This window comes from Erythrolamprus reginae, chromosome 8, assembly GCF_031021105.1.
Source record: "Erythrolamprus reginae isolate rEryReg1 chromosome 8, rEryReg1.hap1, whole genome shotgun sequence".
In the NCBI taxonomy this organism is placed as follows: Eukaryota; Metazoa; Chordata; class Lepidosauria; order Squamata; family Dipsadidae; genus Erythrolamprus; species Erythrolamprus reginae.
The window spans coordinates 56,498,466-56,515,949 of NC_091957.1; the positions used below are offsets into that span (position 1 = coordinate 56,498,466).

Consider the following 17,484-nt stretch of genomic DNA (forward strand, 5'->3'; position numbering starts at 1 on the left):
GGGTCCCTTCCCAGGAGGAACCTGAAAGGGGTCTGTAATGTAGCCCAGATGAGGAGATGTGGGGCGGAAGCCAGAGAGTTGGGGAGGGGGCTGCTTTGTTGAACTACAAAGACAATTCTGTTTTTTTTGGGGGGGGGCGTTGAGTTGGGAATCATTTGTATGCCGCTCCGAGTCTTCCACCTGGAAGGTACTTCAACCTGGTAGATACCTGAAGGCATCTGGTAGGGTTAGGAAGTACCACTTTACTCCCACCCTCCCCTAAAGCTTGGGCCCAGAGACATTTTATTGTCCTGCCCATCTTCGAAGACTATGGACCACCTCTGTATCTACTCTGGGGGTGGGTGGGGGCTGCTTTGTTTAACTACAAAGACAACACTGTTTTTGGGGGAGGGGGGCTGTTGAGTCGGGAATCATTCTATGCTCCTCCGCCAAAGTCTCCTTGTGTCTCTTGACCGCTGTAGTACTTCCACTTGGTAGACACTTGAAGGCATCTGGTAGGGTTAGGAAGTACTGCTTTACTCCCACCCTCCCCTGAAGTTTGGGCCCAGGGACGTCTTATTGTCCTGCACGTCTTCGAAGCCCATATACCATCACCATAGCTACTCCACATTCAAGGAGAAAACAGTAGAGACCTTAGAAGATGGGTGAGATGGTCTCCTTGGCTCAAACTGCCATGGATAGGACAGTGATGTCCTAGCAGGGGGCCACGGAGCTGCCCTCTTCCTCCCACCCTTATAAAAATAATTGGAACTTGGTTTCCTACATTGGAATAATGTGGGCTTTGTGTTCTGGGCACTGCATCATTGAGGATGATAGCTGCAGAGAACCAAGGCATAAAACCTTAGCATTGAAGGACAAGGAGTTGCTTTGCCCCAGGTTTCTTGCAAAGATTTGTCCCTACGATGGACTGACTCGCTTTGGAATATATAAACTGGCCAACCATTGCTATGGAGACAGATGGTGGGGGGGGGAGAGAAGGAGGAGGAGGAGGGGGACTTGGAGGAGAGGGGGGACTTGTAGACTGTGGAGTTCTTCCGCCTCTGTTTGGCCGCCACCTCTGGATTTGTCCAGGCGGGGAAAAGGGCAAAGCCAATCCAGGTGTTTGGAAGGCCCCTCCCTCTCCCTTTTCACAGGTGTGTGGGGGGGGGATGACCTGATGGTCAAACATCCTGACAGGTTGATGCAAAAGGTTTCCATTGAAGCGTCTTAAAACGTCTCCCTCCATTGCTGCAAAGTGAGACAAATCTGGGTTTCAGAGCTTTGATCTTCATCCTCCATCCTAAACCAGGATGCCCGTGTCCTGGGCACAGACCTGAATGTCTCATGGGGTGGGGTGGGTGGTGGGTGTTGAGTGAATGGCTCCTCTTTTTTCCCCCCAGATAAATCAGGGCCCAAGAGAGAGAGAACGAAATGGCTTGCGATCTGAAACCACCGTTGCCTTGCAAACCCAAGGGGTGGGCTAGGCTTCCATTGCTTTGTTCCTCTTGTCTGAGCCCTTAGGCGACCAAAAAGTGGGTCGGATTCAAACTCTCATCGTGCCCCAGAAAAGACAGAAGAAGGACTCGAGTGTCTATAAGCCACCAGCCTGGCTGCTTCAGACTGTTAAACAATATCCACAGTGGGTTTCGGTCCTTTGATGCTTGAGGGGTGGGCTATTCCTAGAAGCCATCTTATATATGTATATATGTATGTGTGTGTGTGTGTGTGTGTGTGTGTGTATATGTGTGTGTGTTTGTGTGTGTGTGTGTGTGTGTGTATATATATATATATGTAGATTGTTCTGAGTTCGGGTTTTGCCCTGTGTAATGTTTGCCCTGTGTAATGTGTAACATTACACAGGGCAAAACCCGAACTCAGAACAATCTACATACATATACCCGTGAAAATTTACGAAAACAAATATATATATATATATATATATATGTCACATGTTTTAAGCTGAATTTGAAAATTAAGGGAGGCTAGGATAGATCTATATATATATACATGGATAGATGGATAGATGGATAGATGGATGGATGGATGGATGGATGGATGGATGGATATATACTGCTCAAAAAAATAAAGGGAACACTCAAAGAACAGATCCTAGATATGAATGAATGAAATATTCTCATTGAATACTTTGTTCTGTACAAAGTTGTATGTGCACAACAGCAGGTGAAATTGATTGTCAATCAGTGTTGCTTCCTAAGTGGACAGTTTGATTTCATAGAAGTCTGATTTACTTGGAGTCATATTGTGTTGTTTAAGTGTTCCCTTCCTTCCTTCCTTCCTTCCTTCCTTCCTTCCTTCCTTCCTTCCATCCATCCTTTCTTTCTTCCTTTCTGACCAACCTTCCTTCCTTCCTTCCTTTCTTCCTTCCTTCCATCCTTTCTTTCTTCCTTTCTGACCAACCTTCCTTCCTTCCTTCCTTTCTTCCTTCCTTCCATCCTTCCTTCCTTTCTTCCTTCCTTCCATCCATCCTTTCTTTCTTCCTTTCTGACCAACCTTCCTTCCTTCCTTCCTTCCATCCTTCCTTCCTTCCTTCCTTCCATCCTTCCTTCCTTCCATCCTTCCTTTCTTCCCCCCTTCCTTCCTTCTTTTCTTCTTTCCTTCCTTCCTTTCTTTCTTCCTTCCTTTCTTCCTTCCTTTCTTCCTTTTTTTAATTTTTAGACTGAATATGACACGTTCCAGCAGGGCCAATTTTGATTCGCAGAGACCAGTTCAGCCTCAGTGCACGTCATTCCTGGGCGAAGCGATCCATGCGCTAACTTCTTTTGTTCTTGAGATGTGTTCGCGGCAGACATGTGCATTTAGAAGCGTTATGCTCCTGGAGGGGTGTGGAGGGGGGGAAGTGTTGTCGTTATTGTCGTTGTTGTTGTTGCTCTGGGAAGCTGTGCTGTGGTCCATTTGAGACGGAGAAAGGAGGATTTTTTGCCTTTTTGGATTCAAACAATCGGGTTGTTGTTTTTTTGGATCCGACACATTTTCTACGCTGGTTAACAGAAGGGGTTTGAAAAAATCCATCTGGTTTAAACTTAGATTAAAAGACAAAATAACGAAACAAGACAGCCAGTTGACAGTCAGTCTCTTAAGGACTCGAGACGATTTGTTGTTTGGGGTGTGGACATTGATTGATCTGTCGTTAGATGAGTAAAACTACTCATCTCTTATTCACCCATGATTTGGGGGAGCCGAATGGACAGTTTTTGCAACAGGCCCTGGTTTATTTTGGAAAACACAGAAAGCCTGTCGGTTTTCTCTTTTAATATGTGTTTTATATCTTCTAGCTTTCCAACATTTGGGGAGGGGGGACTTGGTGCTCTCTGAGCTTGGAGGGTTTTTTGCAGTTTCATTACCCTACTAGATAACACCATCAGTGCTAGGAGGGAGTGGTGTATGCGAGAGGAGGAGGAGGAGGAAGATGATGGCAATTGGGTCCTTGGTGCTCTATAACTTGGTTGTTTTCTTGCAGACATTTCAAAACCCAACAAAATAACATAATTAGTGCTAGGAGGGAATGGGGGGGTGAGGAGGAGGAGGAGGAGGAAGAGGAGGAAGACAATGGAAGTTGGGTCCTTGCTGCTCTACAAACTTGGTTGTTTTCTCCCAGACATTTCAAAACCCAATGAAGTAACATCATCAGTCCTGGAGTGAGGATTGCTCTATATTTCATCGTTTTCATTTTTAGATTTTGATGGATTTGATGTGCTTTTTAATGGACTGCCCCCACCTTCCTCAGGCTGATCACTTTTCTCCCAGTGTCGTCGTATCTTTGAACAGTCACTAAACGAACTGTCGTAAGTCTGAGCACCCCGGTCTTCAATTGAGACAAAAATAAATGAAACGCAGCACAAGCCGTGACTGCGATTATTTCCTGTTTGACGGTAGTACTTTCCCCAAAGATTGCTGTATTGTGTTTTGTAGAGATTGTAGAAGTAGCTGAGTGGTGGGGAATAGATTTACACAAAGTAAAGATTCTTTTTTTCCCAAAATTTCTTTTATTTTTCTCCACTTTCTCACATACAAATCAATCAAACCTTCCAATATTACAAACAACATACATAATTACACATTTTTTTATCCATTGTTCAAAAATCCATATCTTATTCTGCCCTTATCTTAACGCAAAGCACAGATACTTGATAGGACGTTTGTTATTATATTTTGTTAAACTTATTCAGTTAGTTAGTTACATTTATTTATTTTGTTTTATTTTATTTATTTTATTGGATTTGTATGCCGCCCTTCTCCGAGGACTCGGGGCGACTCACAGCATATATAAAAAAAAGAACAGTAATATAATCCAATTAGTACTACAATATTAAAAACAATTAGAAATAGAAGATTAGGCCACCTTTTCTCTGAAAGGGCTTATATCCTTTCGGAGAACTGCTAAGGCTCAGCCTGGCTTCAAACCAGGTCTGCAAATGATATTACCCAAATCTTACATGCTCTAAATCTGGAAGTCACCACTGCCTCAGTTAGGAAGAAACAGTTTGTGGCATGCTTCAAAGAAAGTGAAAGAAAGTTTTGACAGAGGAATGAATAATTGAGTCTGTCATCTGCACCTCTATCACTGTCTGGTTTGGTTCTGCAACCCAACGAGACCCACACAGACTTCAGAGGAGAATCAGAACTGCAGAAAAAACAATTGCTGCCAACCTGCCTTCCAATGAGGACCTGTAGACTGCACGAGTCCAAAAGAGGGCTGTGAAAATATTGACTGACCCCTCGCATCCTGGACATAAACTGTTTCAACTTCGACCCTTAAAACATTGCTATGGAGCACTGCACACCAAAACAACTAGACACAAGAACAGTTTTTTCCCCAAGTGCCATCACTCTGCTAAACAAATAATTCCCTCAACACTGTCAAACTATTTACCAAGTCTGAACTATTATTACTACTAGTTTTTTCTCATCATTCCTATTACCTTTTGCCTCCCACTTAAGACTGCATGACTGTAACTTGTTGCTTGTATCCTTATGATTTTTATTAATATGGATTGTTTCCTCATTGCTTATTTGACCCCTATGACAATCATTAAGTGTTGTGCCACATGATTGTTGACAAATGTATCTTTTTCTTTTATGTACATTGAGAGCATCTGCACCAAAGACAAATTCCTTGTGTGTCCAATCACACTTGGCCAATAAAGAATTTTATTCTATAATGTTCTGTCCTGTCCTGTCCTGTCCTGTCCTATTCTATTCTATTCTATTCTATTCCATTCCATTCCATTCCATTCTATTCTATTCAAATGTATCTTTTCTTTTATGTACACAATCTCATTGCGCACTTGATAATGTTTGAACAGATCTGCCGCGAAAAAACACCATGTTTGAGTGTTTTTTCTGCAAAGATAGTTATTGATTGACATAAATACTAAGTAATGTTTCCTGAATTTGACGGACAACAGGCTAGCCTACAAGAGCCGATTGAAAACACAGTTCATAGCAAGTGCAGATGTGTTCATTTACAAAGCCCATGACTATGACAAATTCCAGCTTCTGTCTAAACGTTACTGGTGTTATCTGGAACATTGTGAATTCTTCAAGGAGGCCAAGCCATTCTTTCTCTCTCTTTTTCACCCCAGGCTAAATTATCTCTACTAGATTGTGATGCCGAAGAGCATTCATTAAGGCTGTAACTGTTAATTTGACTACCGGGAGCCTATTTAATTAAATTACCTTCCCAGGAATTATATTTCCCGGTGATCTTTGCTACCAAAGATCTTTTTATTTGAAAAATGGTATCGGACAGATTTTGGCGTTGAGAAAAATAGCGAGGATCAGGGGGGGTGGGGTCCTTACGAACAGAAGCTGCTGGAATTTCACCCGGCTGTTGAAAAGGACTTGGAAAAACCCAGCTATGGATTGATTTGATATTTGTCGGGAGAAAGAGCCGTATAATGAGAGGTGCTTGGAGTCCGTTCCGACGAATTCAGTAAAATCGTTGGTATAGAATTGGAGGGATTCCCGATGCCTCGTTCGTTACGTCTGTAAAATGGGAACATAGAAACATAGAAACATAGAAGACTGATGGCAGAAAAAGACCTCATGGTCCATCTAGTCTGCCCTTATACTATTTCCTGTATTTTATCTTACAATGTATATATGTTTATCCCAGGCATGTTTCAATTCAGTTACTGTGGATTTACCAACCACGTCTGCTGGAAGTTTGTTCCAAGGATCTACTACTCTTTCAGTAAAATAATATTTTCTCATGTTGCCTTTGATCTTTTCCCCAACTAACTTCAGATTGTGTCCCCTTGTTCTTGTGTTCACTTTCCTATTAAAAACACTTCCCTCCTGGACCTTATTTAACCCTTTAATATATTTAAATGTTTCGGTCATGTCCCCCCTTTTCCTTCTGTCCTCCAGACTACACAGATTGAGTTCATGAAGTCTTTCCTGATACGTTTTATACTTAAGACCTTCCACCATTCTTGTAGCCCGTCTTTGGACACGTTCAATTTTGTCAATATCGTTTTGTAGGTGAGGTCTCCAGAACTGAACACGGTACTCCAAATGTGGTCTCACCAGCGCTCTATATAAGGGGATCACAATCTCCCTCTTCCTGCTTGTTATACCTCTAGCTATGCAGCCAAGCATCCTGCTTGCTTTTCCTACCGCCCGACCACACTGCTCACCCATTTTGAGACTGTCAGAAATCACTACCCCTAAATCCTTTTCTTTTGAAGTATTTGCTAACACAGAACTGCCAATACAATCCTCAGATTGAGGATTCCTACAATTTTCAGCAGCAGTTACACAACATTTAAGATGGGAGGAGAGGAAGGAATAAGTTTGCATGCAATATTCCAAGTCTGATCTTACCGAAGAGATTTATAAAGTGGCATTAAACACTTTCCGTGAACTTGATTCTATCCTGTTGCGCAGCGCAGAAGTTAACCTCACCATCTAGCCACCATTCACAACTATACCTAACTGAAGTCTTCCATGAAAAACACTGCACCAGGCTTCCTTGTAAAATATATATATTTACTTTTCTTCTCATCAAAATGCTTCTCTAAGTAAACTATCACCTTTACATTTAACCACTGTGACAAACTACCCACAATGCTATTATACAACTACCGTTACATCTACCACTGCAACCACCCACAAAGCACAAAGCACTAAGCACAAACCATTAACTGCAAACCACTAACTACAAATCACCCAGCACAAATCACAGAGCATAAACAACACCCATGCAGGGGTGCTATTACATTTATATAGGTTACAGCCAATCAGGTTGCAGCACAGTTAATAAACCCATGATTACGTGCTGATTATGGCTTACATTAGCCTTTCCCATGGTTAAAGACCATTTTCTTGCGTTGTAATATTACTTCAAGAAATGAACTTATTTCTGACATATCCCAGCCGTGGAATTGCCTTGGCTTTCTTTTTTATAGTGTAGTTATTACTGTAGTTAATTCATCCGTTCAACAGTGTATGTTTTTGCCACACCTCACAAGGATGTTGTGAATTGCCACTGTTGGGGGGGGGGGAAAGTAATTATCGCAATCTGTACCTTTGCCACTGACTTCCCCTCCGGCCCCAAGTTCTTTCTCTCTCCTCCTGCCCAAGCCACGCGTCTAAAAATACTCCCAACCGAGAGGCAAAATGAAATCCACGAACTTCCTGTTATAATCAGCTTGTTAGCCTCGAAAGAGCTGCAAGACATTACAGCAGACCCTTTCTGAAGACTTCTTCGCAGGTCTGCAAAAGTGTTTGGGGCCAAGCCACAGTAATTAAGAGATCCCTACATCAGCTTTGCCTAGAGATGATTAGACAGCCAAGTTTGGAGGAGAAAAGAGGCCAGGCTGTGGTTTTTTTTGTTGTGTGTGTGTGTGTGTGTGTGTGTGTGTGTGTGTGTGTGTGTGTGTAAGAGAGACTGAGAGACAGAGAGAGAGAGAGAGGGACAGAGACACACACACAGAGGGGGGAGGGAGGGACAGAGAGACAGAGAGATAGAGAGAGGGACAGAGACACAGAGAGAGAGAGAAGGAGGGAGGGAGGGACAGAGAGAGAGAGAGAGAGAGGGACAGAGACAGAGACAGAGAGATGGTGGGAGAGGAGAGAGAAAGAGACAGACAGAGAGGAGAGAAAGAAAAAGAGAGAGAGAGGATTGAAAAACAGAGAGGTAGAGAGAGAGAGGAGAGAGAGAGAAAGAGAGGAGAGGAAAGAGAGAGAGGAGAGGAAAGAGAAAGCAAGAAAGAAAAAGATAGAGGAGAGAGAGGGAGGAGTGACAGACAGACAGAGACAGAGAGTGGGGGAGAGACAAAGACAGAGATAGACGGGGAAGAGAGAGGAGAAAAAGAGAGAGGAGAGAGAGAGAAAGAAAGAGAGAGGAGAGACAGACAGAGAGCAGGAGAGAGAAGAGAAAGAGAGAGAGGAGAGAAAGTTGTAGCAGATTTTTTTTTCTATTTTCTAATTCTATTCTATTCTATTCTATTCTATTTTCTATTCTATGCTATTCTATTTTCTATTCTATTCTATGCTATTCTATTCTGTGGTCCCCGATGTGCATCCTTGTCGCTTGCTTGGCTCCCTCACCGGACTGGTGTTAATCACACAATTCACACACAACGGCAACCTGTTCTGCATCCAAAGCAGAAGAAAAACTGAGAAGACATGTCAAAGACAACTCAGGGCTGACTATATGAGTATTAATAGGTGTTGGCCGTGCTTCTCTGCCAGTATGAACCTGGGCCATAAACCTGTCTGAGCGTCGGTGTTTTATTCCTCCCAAAAATAAACCCACACCCTTTGCATCCCGTTCCATTCTCAGTCTCATGGCTCTCCAACCCATCCCACTTATGGTTTGCTTCGCGGGTCACCTTCCCCCATTAGACTCACCGTATCACAAACCAAAATATTTGGCTTCCAAAGTCCTGGATTCAGACTAGAGCTGGAAGGGACCTTGGAGGTCTTCTAGTCCAACCCACTATTTAGGCAGGAAACTCTATAGCATTCCAGACAAATGATTGTCCAATCTCTTCTTAAAAGCCTCCAGTGATGGAGAATCCACAACTTCTGGTGGCAAGCTGTTCCACTGGTTAATGGTCCTTACTGTTAGGAAGTTTCTCCTTACTTCCAGGTTCCTTCTCTCCCAGTTGTGTTTCCATCCGTTGTTTCTAATTTATTTATGTATTGATTGATTGATTGATTGATTGATTGCATTTGTATGCCGCCCCTCTCCGTAGACTCTTGCTTTGCCTTCTGGTGTTTTGGAAAATAAGTTGACCTCCATCATCTTTCACCAGAAGTCGTGAATGCTCCAACACTGGAAGTTTTTTAAAAGATGTCTGTCTGAAGTAGTGTAGAGTTTTCTGCCTAAGAAAGGGGTTGGACTAGAAGACCTCCAAGGTCCCTTCCAACTCTGTTGTTGTTGTTGTTATTCTTCTTCTTCTTCTTGTTGTTGTTGTTATTATTATTATTATTATTATTATTATTAAATATGAGCCAGCAGTGTGCAGCAGCTGCTAAAAAAGCCAACACAGTTCTAGGCTGCATCAACAGAGGGATAGAATCAAGATCACGTGAAGTATTAATACTACTTTATAAGGCCTTGGTAAGGCCACACTTGGAATCCTGCATTCAGTTTTGGTCACCACAATGCAAAAAGGATGTTGAGGCTGTAGAAAGAGTGCAGAGAAGAGCAACAAAGACGTTTAAGGGACTGGAGGCTAAAACATATGAAGAACAGTTGCAGGAACTGGGCATGGCTAGTTTAATGTAAAGAAGGACCAGGGGAGACATGAGAGCAGTCTTCCGATACCTCAGGAGTTGCCACAAAGAAGAAGGAGTCAACTTATTGTCCAAAGCACCTGAAGGTAGAACAAGAAGCAATGGGTGGAAACTAATTAAGGAAAAAAGCAACTTAGAACTCAGGAGAAATTTCATGACAATTAGAACAATTAATCAATGGAGCAACTCGCCTCTAGAAGTTTTTCTCCAACACTGGAAGTTTTAAAGATGTTGGATGACCATTTCTTTGAAGTAGTGTAGGGTTTCCTGCCTAAGCAGGGGGTTGGACTAGAAGACCTCCAAGGTCCCATCCAACTCTGTTATTCTATTCTATTCAGCTCCCAGAATTCCTCAGCTTGGCTGGGGATTTGCTATACTTGAGCATGTCTGAGGAATTCTGGGAGTTGAAGTCCACAAGTCTTAAAATTGCCAAGTTTGGAGACCTCTGAATATACACGACCCATTTCTTCTCACACTGCCCAACCATCTAAGTTTCTAAGCAGATGTTGGATAACCATCTGTCTTAAATAGTGTAGGGTTTCCTGCCTAAGCAGGGGGTTGGACTAGAAGACCTTGAAGGTCCCTTCCAACTCTGTTATGGTCATTGTTGTTATCTTTGTGGCAGCCCTTCCAAATACTGGAAGACTTCTATCATGTCCCCTCTGGTCCTTCTTTTCTCTAGACCAGTGTTTCCCAACCTTGGCAACTTGAAGATATTTGGACTTCAACTCCCAGAATTCCCCAGCCAGCGACTGACCATACTAAAATCCTGCAACCATTCTTCAGATGTTTTAGCCTCCCGGCCCTTAATCATCTCACCATTGTGCAGTTGTGGTACGAGAGATGAATTAGGTGTCATCAACTACCATGACCTTCGTAACAGCCATGAAGCACCAGGGATAAATTTTCAGCAGAATTCCTCATTAGCCCTGAAGAGTAGAGCTGGGAGGAAAATTATTAGCCTTAAGAAGAGGACAAGCCAAGGTTCAACCAAGGAGTTCCTAATTGAAGCTAGAAACTAGATTTATGGCAATAAAATAAAAACCTAGAAACATAGAAGATTGACAGCAGAAAAAGACCTCATGCTGCATCTAGTCTGCCCTTATACTATTTCCTGTATTTTATCTTAGGATGGACCTATGTTTATCCCAGGCATGTTTAAATTCAGTTACTGTGGATTTACCAACCATGTCTCCGGGAAGTTTGTTCTAAGCATCTACTCCTCTTTCGGTAAAATAATGTTTTCTCACATTGCTTCTGATCTTTTCCAAGAGCAAGGGGGCACAATCTGAGGTGAGTTGGGGCAGGGCTGGGCTGCTGCCCGACGTGGGAGAAATGCAGTGGGGTAGCAAAGATGGAGCTTCCCCCAGAACACCCAATTTGTACTGAAAGATGTTGAAAGAAAATGCAGGGTGTCCTGCATAAGCCTTGCCAATAGTGTGATAGTCAAAAATTTTGGTAGGCCTTCACTGAGTTGGGGAAAAGATCAGGTGCAACATGAGAAAATATTATTTTACTGAAAGAATAGTAGATGCTTGGAACAAACTTCCAGCCAACATGGTTGGTCAATCCACAGGAACTGAATTTAAACATGCCTGGGATAAACATAGATCCCTCCTAAGATAAAATACAGGAAATAGTATAAGGGCAGACTAGATGGACCAGGAGGTCTTTTTCAGCCGTCAACCTTCTATGTTTCTATGAATGAGGGAGGAAGAGAGGAAGGAAAGAAAGAAGAAAGAAAAGCGAAGGAAGGAAGGGAAAGAAGGAGGGAAGGAAGAATACACAGGAACTGAATTTAAACATGCCTGGGATAAACATAGATCCATCCTAAGATACAATACAGGAAATAGTATAAGGGCAGACTAGATAGACCAGGAGGTCTTTTTCTGCCGTCAATCTTCTATGTTTCTAAGTTGCAAGAATTTATATCCAGGATGTGAGGGGTCTGTAAATATTTTCCCCGCCCTCTTTTTGACTCGTGCAGTCTACAGGTCCTCAATGGAAGGCAGGTTGGTAGCAATTGTTTTTTTTCTGCAGTTCTAATTCTCCTCTGAAGTCTGTGTCGGTCTTGTTGGGTTGCAGAACCGAACCAGACAGTTATGGAGGTGCGTACGATACAATATGCATAGCTTCAGTTGAAGTCATTTTGCAGGTTGTCACCCTACCTAGATGGCTTATATAATTTGCATCAGGCGGATGCAAATTAGTTGGCCCCATGGGCTTTTTGACCTTCTCATGCCCACAGGACGCTTGGCCGTTTGCCCCATCCTTGCTGAGAGTCCAGCAGGGAAAATCTTCAAAGCTTTAGGCCCTCAAGCTTTCATGTATCTGTTCGGAAGTAAAACCTTGAGAGACTCCAGTGAGTCCTGCTGATAATAAGAAAATACATAAAATAGTTGACAAATATAGAAAACCCCTTTATCAGATTTGACTGTGAAGGGGATTTAAGTACAGTGGTACCTCTACCTAAGAAGGCCTCTACTTACGAACTTTTCTAGATAAGACCCAGGTGTTCAAGATTTTTTTTTTGCCTCTTCTCAAGAACCGTTCTCCACTTACAAACCTGAGCCTCCGAAACTGTAACCGGAAAAGGCAGGGAGAAGCCTCCGTGGGGCCTCTCTAGGAATCTCCTGGGAGGAAACAGGGCTGGAAAAGGCAGGGAGAAGCCTCCGTGGGGCCTCTCTAGGAATCTCCTGGGAGGAAACAGGGCTGGAAAAGGCAGGGAGAAGCCTCCATGGAGCCTCTCTAGGAATCTCCTGGGAAGAAACAGGGCTGGAAAAGGCAGGAAGAAGCCGCCGTGGGGCCTCTTTAGGAATCTCCTGGGAGGAAACAGGGCCGGAAAAGGTGAGGAGAAGTCTCCGTGGGGCCTCTCTAGGAATGTCCTGGGAAGAAACAGGGCTGGAAAAGGCAGGGAGAAGCCTCCGTGGGGCCTCTCTAGGAATCTCCTGGGAGGAAACAGGGCTGGAAAAGGCAGGGAGAAGCCTCCGTGGGGCCTCTTTAGGAATCTCCTGGGAGGAAACAGGACCAGAAAAGGCAGGGAGAGGCCTCCATGGGGCCTCTCTAGGAATCTCCTGGGAGGAAACAGGGCCTCCACCCTCCCTGTGGTTTCCCCAATCGCGTGCATTATTTGCTTTTACATTGATTCCTATGGGGAAAGATTGCTTTTTCTTACAAACGTTTCTACTTAAGAACCTGGTCACGGAATGAATTAAGTTCGTAAGTAGAGGGACCCCTGTAAATCATCCCAGCATTCCTCTTCAATAGTTAGGCATTGAAGGATGAGCTTTGAATATGGAATGAAAATGGTTGGGTTGGGCAGGAAGAGCGTGAACATCTGCAGGACTTGGCCAAGTGTGATATCTCTCTTAATTTATAGAGAGCTGGAAACCATTAGATCTGGGGTTTTATAATAATTTCCTTGTCAAATGAGTTTTAATCAAATCATTTGCATCTGTTTCCCAGTCCGGTGTCTATTTTTAATCCCCCACAACCAGATGCAACCAGAGAAAAAGTTGCATCTGAGCATGAAATTGGACTTCTTGGCCTGGCCGTGTCGTCTTTCGAAAAGGTTGTTGTTGTTGTTGTTGTCATTGTTGTTTAAACCGAGTCTGTCTGCAAATGCCAAACACCTCTTTGAAAAAACAATCAGCTAGCAATGTTCTAGAATTTAGGTGCATTGGTTTGGCAGAAAAAGAGGGACTCTATTAAATCAGGATCCTTGTTGACAAAACCAAGCACTGTGACACAGCTAATATTGTTGTGATCAACACAACAAGAAGTTAGGTGTAAAATAAATGTCTGCATAATCACCTTCGGGACAATATCATCCTGTTTTTCTGCAGTCAGAATGTAGGAGCTTAGCATAGATGGTTCTTTTCAGAAGCCTTTCTCTCTGGCTTCAACCAGGTGTATCTCACATTTCATTACCATTTTTAAAAAATGTGTTTCTTGATGTATTTATTTATTTCATAGGTTTAGATCTTGGTTTTCATCAGGAACTCAAGGTGATACGTGAACTTGTCTCTTCCCTTTGATCTTTTCAACACCTCTTCACCTACAAAAAGACATTGATAAAATTGAACCGGTCCAAAGATGGTCTACAAAAATGGTGGAAGGTCTTAAGCATAAAACTTATCAGGAAAGATTTAATGAACTCAGTCTGTATAGTCTGGAGGACAGAAGGGAAAGGGGGGACAGGATCGAAACATTTAAATATGTTAAAGGGTTAAATAAGGTCCAGGAGGGAAGTGTTTTTAATAGGAAAGTGAACACAAGAACAAGGGGACACAATCTGAGGTTAGTTGGGGGAAAGATCAGAAGCAATGTGAGAAAATATTATTTGATTGAAAGAGTCGTAGATGCTTGGAACAAACTTCCAGCAGATGTGGTTGGTCAATCCACAGGAACTGAATGTAAACATGCCTGGGATAAACATAGATCCATCCTAAGATAAAATACAGGAAATAGTATAAGGGCAGACTAGATGGACCAGGAGGTCTTTTCTGCCGTTAATCTTCTAGGTTTCTCTTCAACACTTCAATGAAGACATCAGTTGGGTATCTCCTGGACTTGAACCAGGATTTTGCTAGTCGTGATGCAAGCATAGGTGGTATCTTTTCCCTGTGCTTATTGTACCTTCTTTTCCCTGTGGTTATTGTATACTCTTGTGGGGCATCTTTTTGGCCAAAAAAAAAATGGAGATTCAATCAATTGTCTTTGAACTTAGATCTCAACATGTCGAATTTCGGTAGCTCTCTTGACCAACATCTAATCATTTCCCCTCTGCATTGAAATTCAGCTCATTCAATATTCCTTTTGCAGTTGGTGGGAGTCCTTGTCATTTTCCAAGACGTCTCCCATTTTTTAATTGGCAATATATTTATAGAGGTAGTGTGTTGTGATTCATCCCTTTTAGTTGCTTTTGATGTAACAACCTACACCTTTAAACCTCCTCACTTGCAAATGAATAATGTAGGACGTTCCTGATGTATTAATGAAGATCTTATTATACATGAAGACATGAGCACATAAGAACATAAACCAGATGGAGTAAGTTTTCGTGCGTAAGCAGGGGGTTGGACTATAAGACCTCCACAGTCCCGTCCAACTCTGTTATTCTATTCTATTCAACCCCTCACTCATCTAGAACAGACTTGGCAACTTTAACATTTGTGGACTTCAACACCCACTTTATAAGGTCTTGGTAAGGCCACACTTGGAATATTGCATTCATTTTTGATCGCCACGATGCAAAAAGGATGTTGAGACTCCAGAAAAAGTGTAGAGAAGAGCAACAAAGATGATTAGGGGACTGGAGGCTAAAACATATGAAGAACGGTTGTTGGAATGGGGTATGTCTAGTTTGATGAAAAGAAGGACTAAGAATGACATGATAGCAATGTTCCAATATCTCAGGGGTTACCACAAAGAAGAAGGAGTCAACTTATTGTCCAAAGCACCTGAGGGTAGAACAAGAATATCTCTGGGACCGCCTTCTGCCGCACGAATCCCAGCGACCGTTTAGGTCCCAAAGAGTTGGCCTTCTCCAGGTCCCATCGACTAAACAATGTCGTTTGGCGGGACCCAGGAGAAGAGCCTTCTCTGTGGCGGCCCCGACCCTCTGGAACAGCTTCCCCCAGATATCAGAGTTGCCCCCACCCTCCTTGCCTTTTGTAAGCTCCTTAAAACCCACCTCTGTCATCAGGCATGGGGGAATTGAGACTTTCCCTCCCCCTAGGCTTATAAAATTTATACATGGTATGCTTGTATGTATGATTGGTTCTTTAAATTGGGGTTTTTTAGATTATTTTTAATATTAGATTTGTTTACATTGTCTTTTTTATTGTTGTTAGCCGCCCCGAGTCTTCAGAGAGGGGTGGCATACAAATCTAATAAATAAATAAATAAAAATAAATAAAGAAGCAATGGGTGGAAACTAATCATGGAGAGAAGCAACTTAGAACTAAGGAGAAATTTCCTGACAATTAGACCAATTAATCAGAACAATTAATCAGTGGAACAACTTACCTCTAGAAGTTGTGAATGCTCCAACACTGGAAGTTTTAAAGATGTTGGATAACCATTTGTTTGAGGTAGTGTAGGGTTTCCTGCCTAAGAAGGGGGTTGGACTAGGAGACCTCCAAGGTCCCTTTCAACTCTGTTATTCTATTCTATTGAGCTCCCAGAATTCCTCAGCTTGACTATGGATTTGCTATATTTGAGCATGATTGAGGAATTCTGGGAGTTGAAGTCCACAAGTCTTAAAATTGCCAGGTTTGGAGACACAAGCAATTTCTTCTCACGCTGCCCAACCATCTACCCATGGATCTCCCATCAGATGGCCTCCAGAGGCCCTCACACCACCTTCATGGCTAATAATGGTTGCTCTCCACAACCTCAGATTGGTCCAATTCTTCTACGAAATCAGGTTTTGAAGTAGCAGCAAGCTGAGCTAAAGAAACCAGGTGGTAATTCACCAAAAAAACCTCCACTGCTTCAGCAATATCCAGATTGAGATATGATTCAATGGGACTTCTCTTCCTCACAGACCAATTGAGTCTTTGGATCAACTTTCCAAAGACAGGGTTTCCTCCCCCCTCCCACTTTTTCTACTTCTCAACCTGCTCCATTTCTGCTATTTTGGTCCAAGTGAATGATGATTCCGTGCACTGGCTAAACCCGGTTCAATGATCTCGCTAAAATATACAGTGATACCTCGTCTTACGAACTTAATTGGTTCCAGGAGGAGGTTCGTAAGGTGAAAGGTTCGTAAGGCGAAACAATGTTTCCCATAGGAATCAATGTAAAAGCAAATAATGCCTGCAAATCCTTCGGGAAAATCCCAAACTTTAGAAGGGAGGCGAACAGAGGGCAGAGAGTAGCAGCTAAAGGGGGCGGGTGGAAGAAGCAAGGCTAGGCTAAAGGGTGAGTGGGAAGGAGGAAAGGCAAGGGGGACGCCCCTCCCTTTTCTTTCTTCAAAAGACACCCTTTCAGTGCCTGCAAGCACGCTGTTCTCCTACTTTTGTTAATGCAAAGTCTTTCCCCCTCCAAGCCGCCCCCCCTTTTCTTTCTTCAAAAGACACTCTTTCAGTGCCTCTGCAAGCACGCTGTTCTCTGCAAACTCTTTCCCCCTCCAAGCTGCCCCTCCCTTTTCTTTCTTCAAAAAAGGAGGGGGGGAAGAAACCCCTTCATCCCAGCAGGTTCGTAAGGTGAAAATAGTTCGGAAGAAGAGGCAAAAAAATCTTAAACACCGGGTTCGTATCTTGAAAAGTTTGTTGAAGAGGCGTTCGTAAGACGAGGTACCACTGTATATAAAAATGATCTGCCTCTTCGATAGATTGCTATACTTGAGGCTTACGTTCGCCCTTTTCCTCTGCGTGCTGGAGAAGTTGGCAGTTAATTACATTGTGCAGTTAATTGGAGATTGCAAGCAATATGCTGGGGGTTTTTTAATAAAAAAAAGCTTTCCAATTGTTCCTTTCTTTTAGGTTTGTTTGGTGCTGTCATCTGACGAAACCTAATTAGAGCTCTGAGTCATATCGTAACGTCAGTCTATGCACACGTGTGCAGGCATGCTAGAGAGATGATCATATATATTTTTACCTTAAAAGTCTTGCAATTCATAGAGGCGTATTCTTCAACTTGCTGCCTTTATAATCACCATCGTCACTTCGCTGGCATCCCGTCCTGCTCTACGAACTTCTGTAGCTAGAAGCAATGGAGAGAGAATTTCGA

General features: G+C 42.9%; 1 protein-coding gene across 4 annotated transcripts in view; it reads left to right on the top strand.

Annotated features, from left to right (window-relative positions):
• Nucleotides 1–17,484, top strand: part of FGF13 (fibroblast growth factor 13) — a 161,178-nt gene that overhangs the window by 18,356 nt on the left and 125,338 nt on the right. The window lies entirely within an intron of this gene.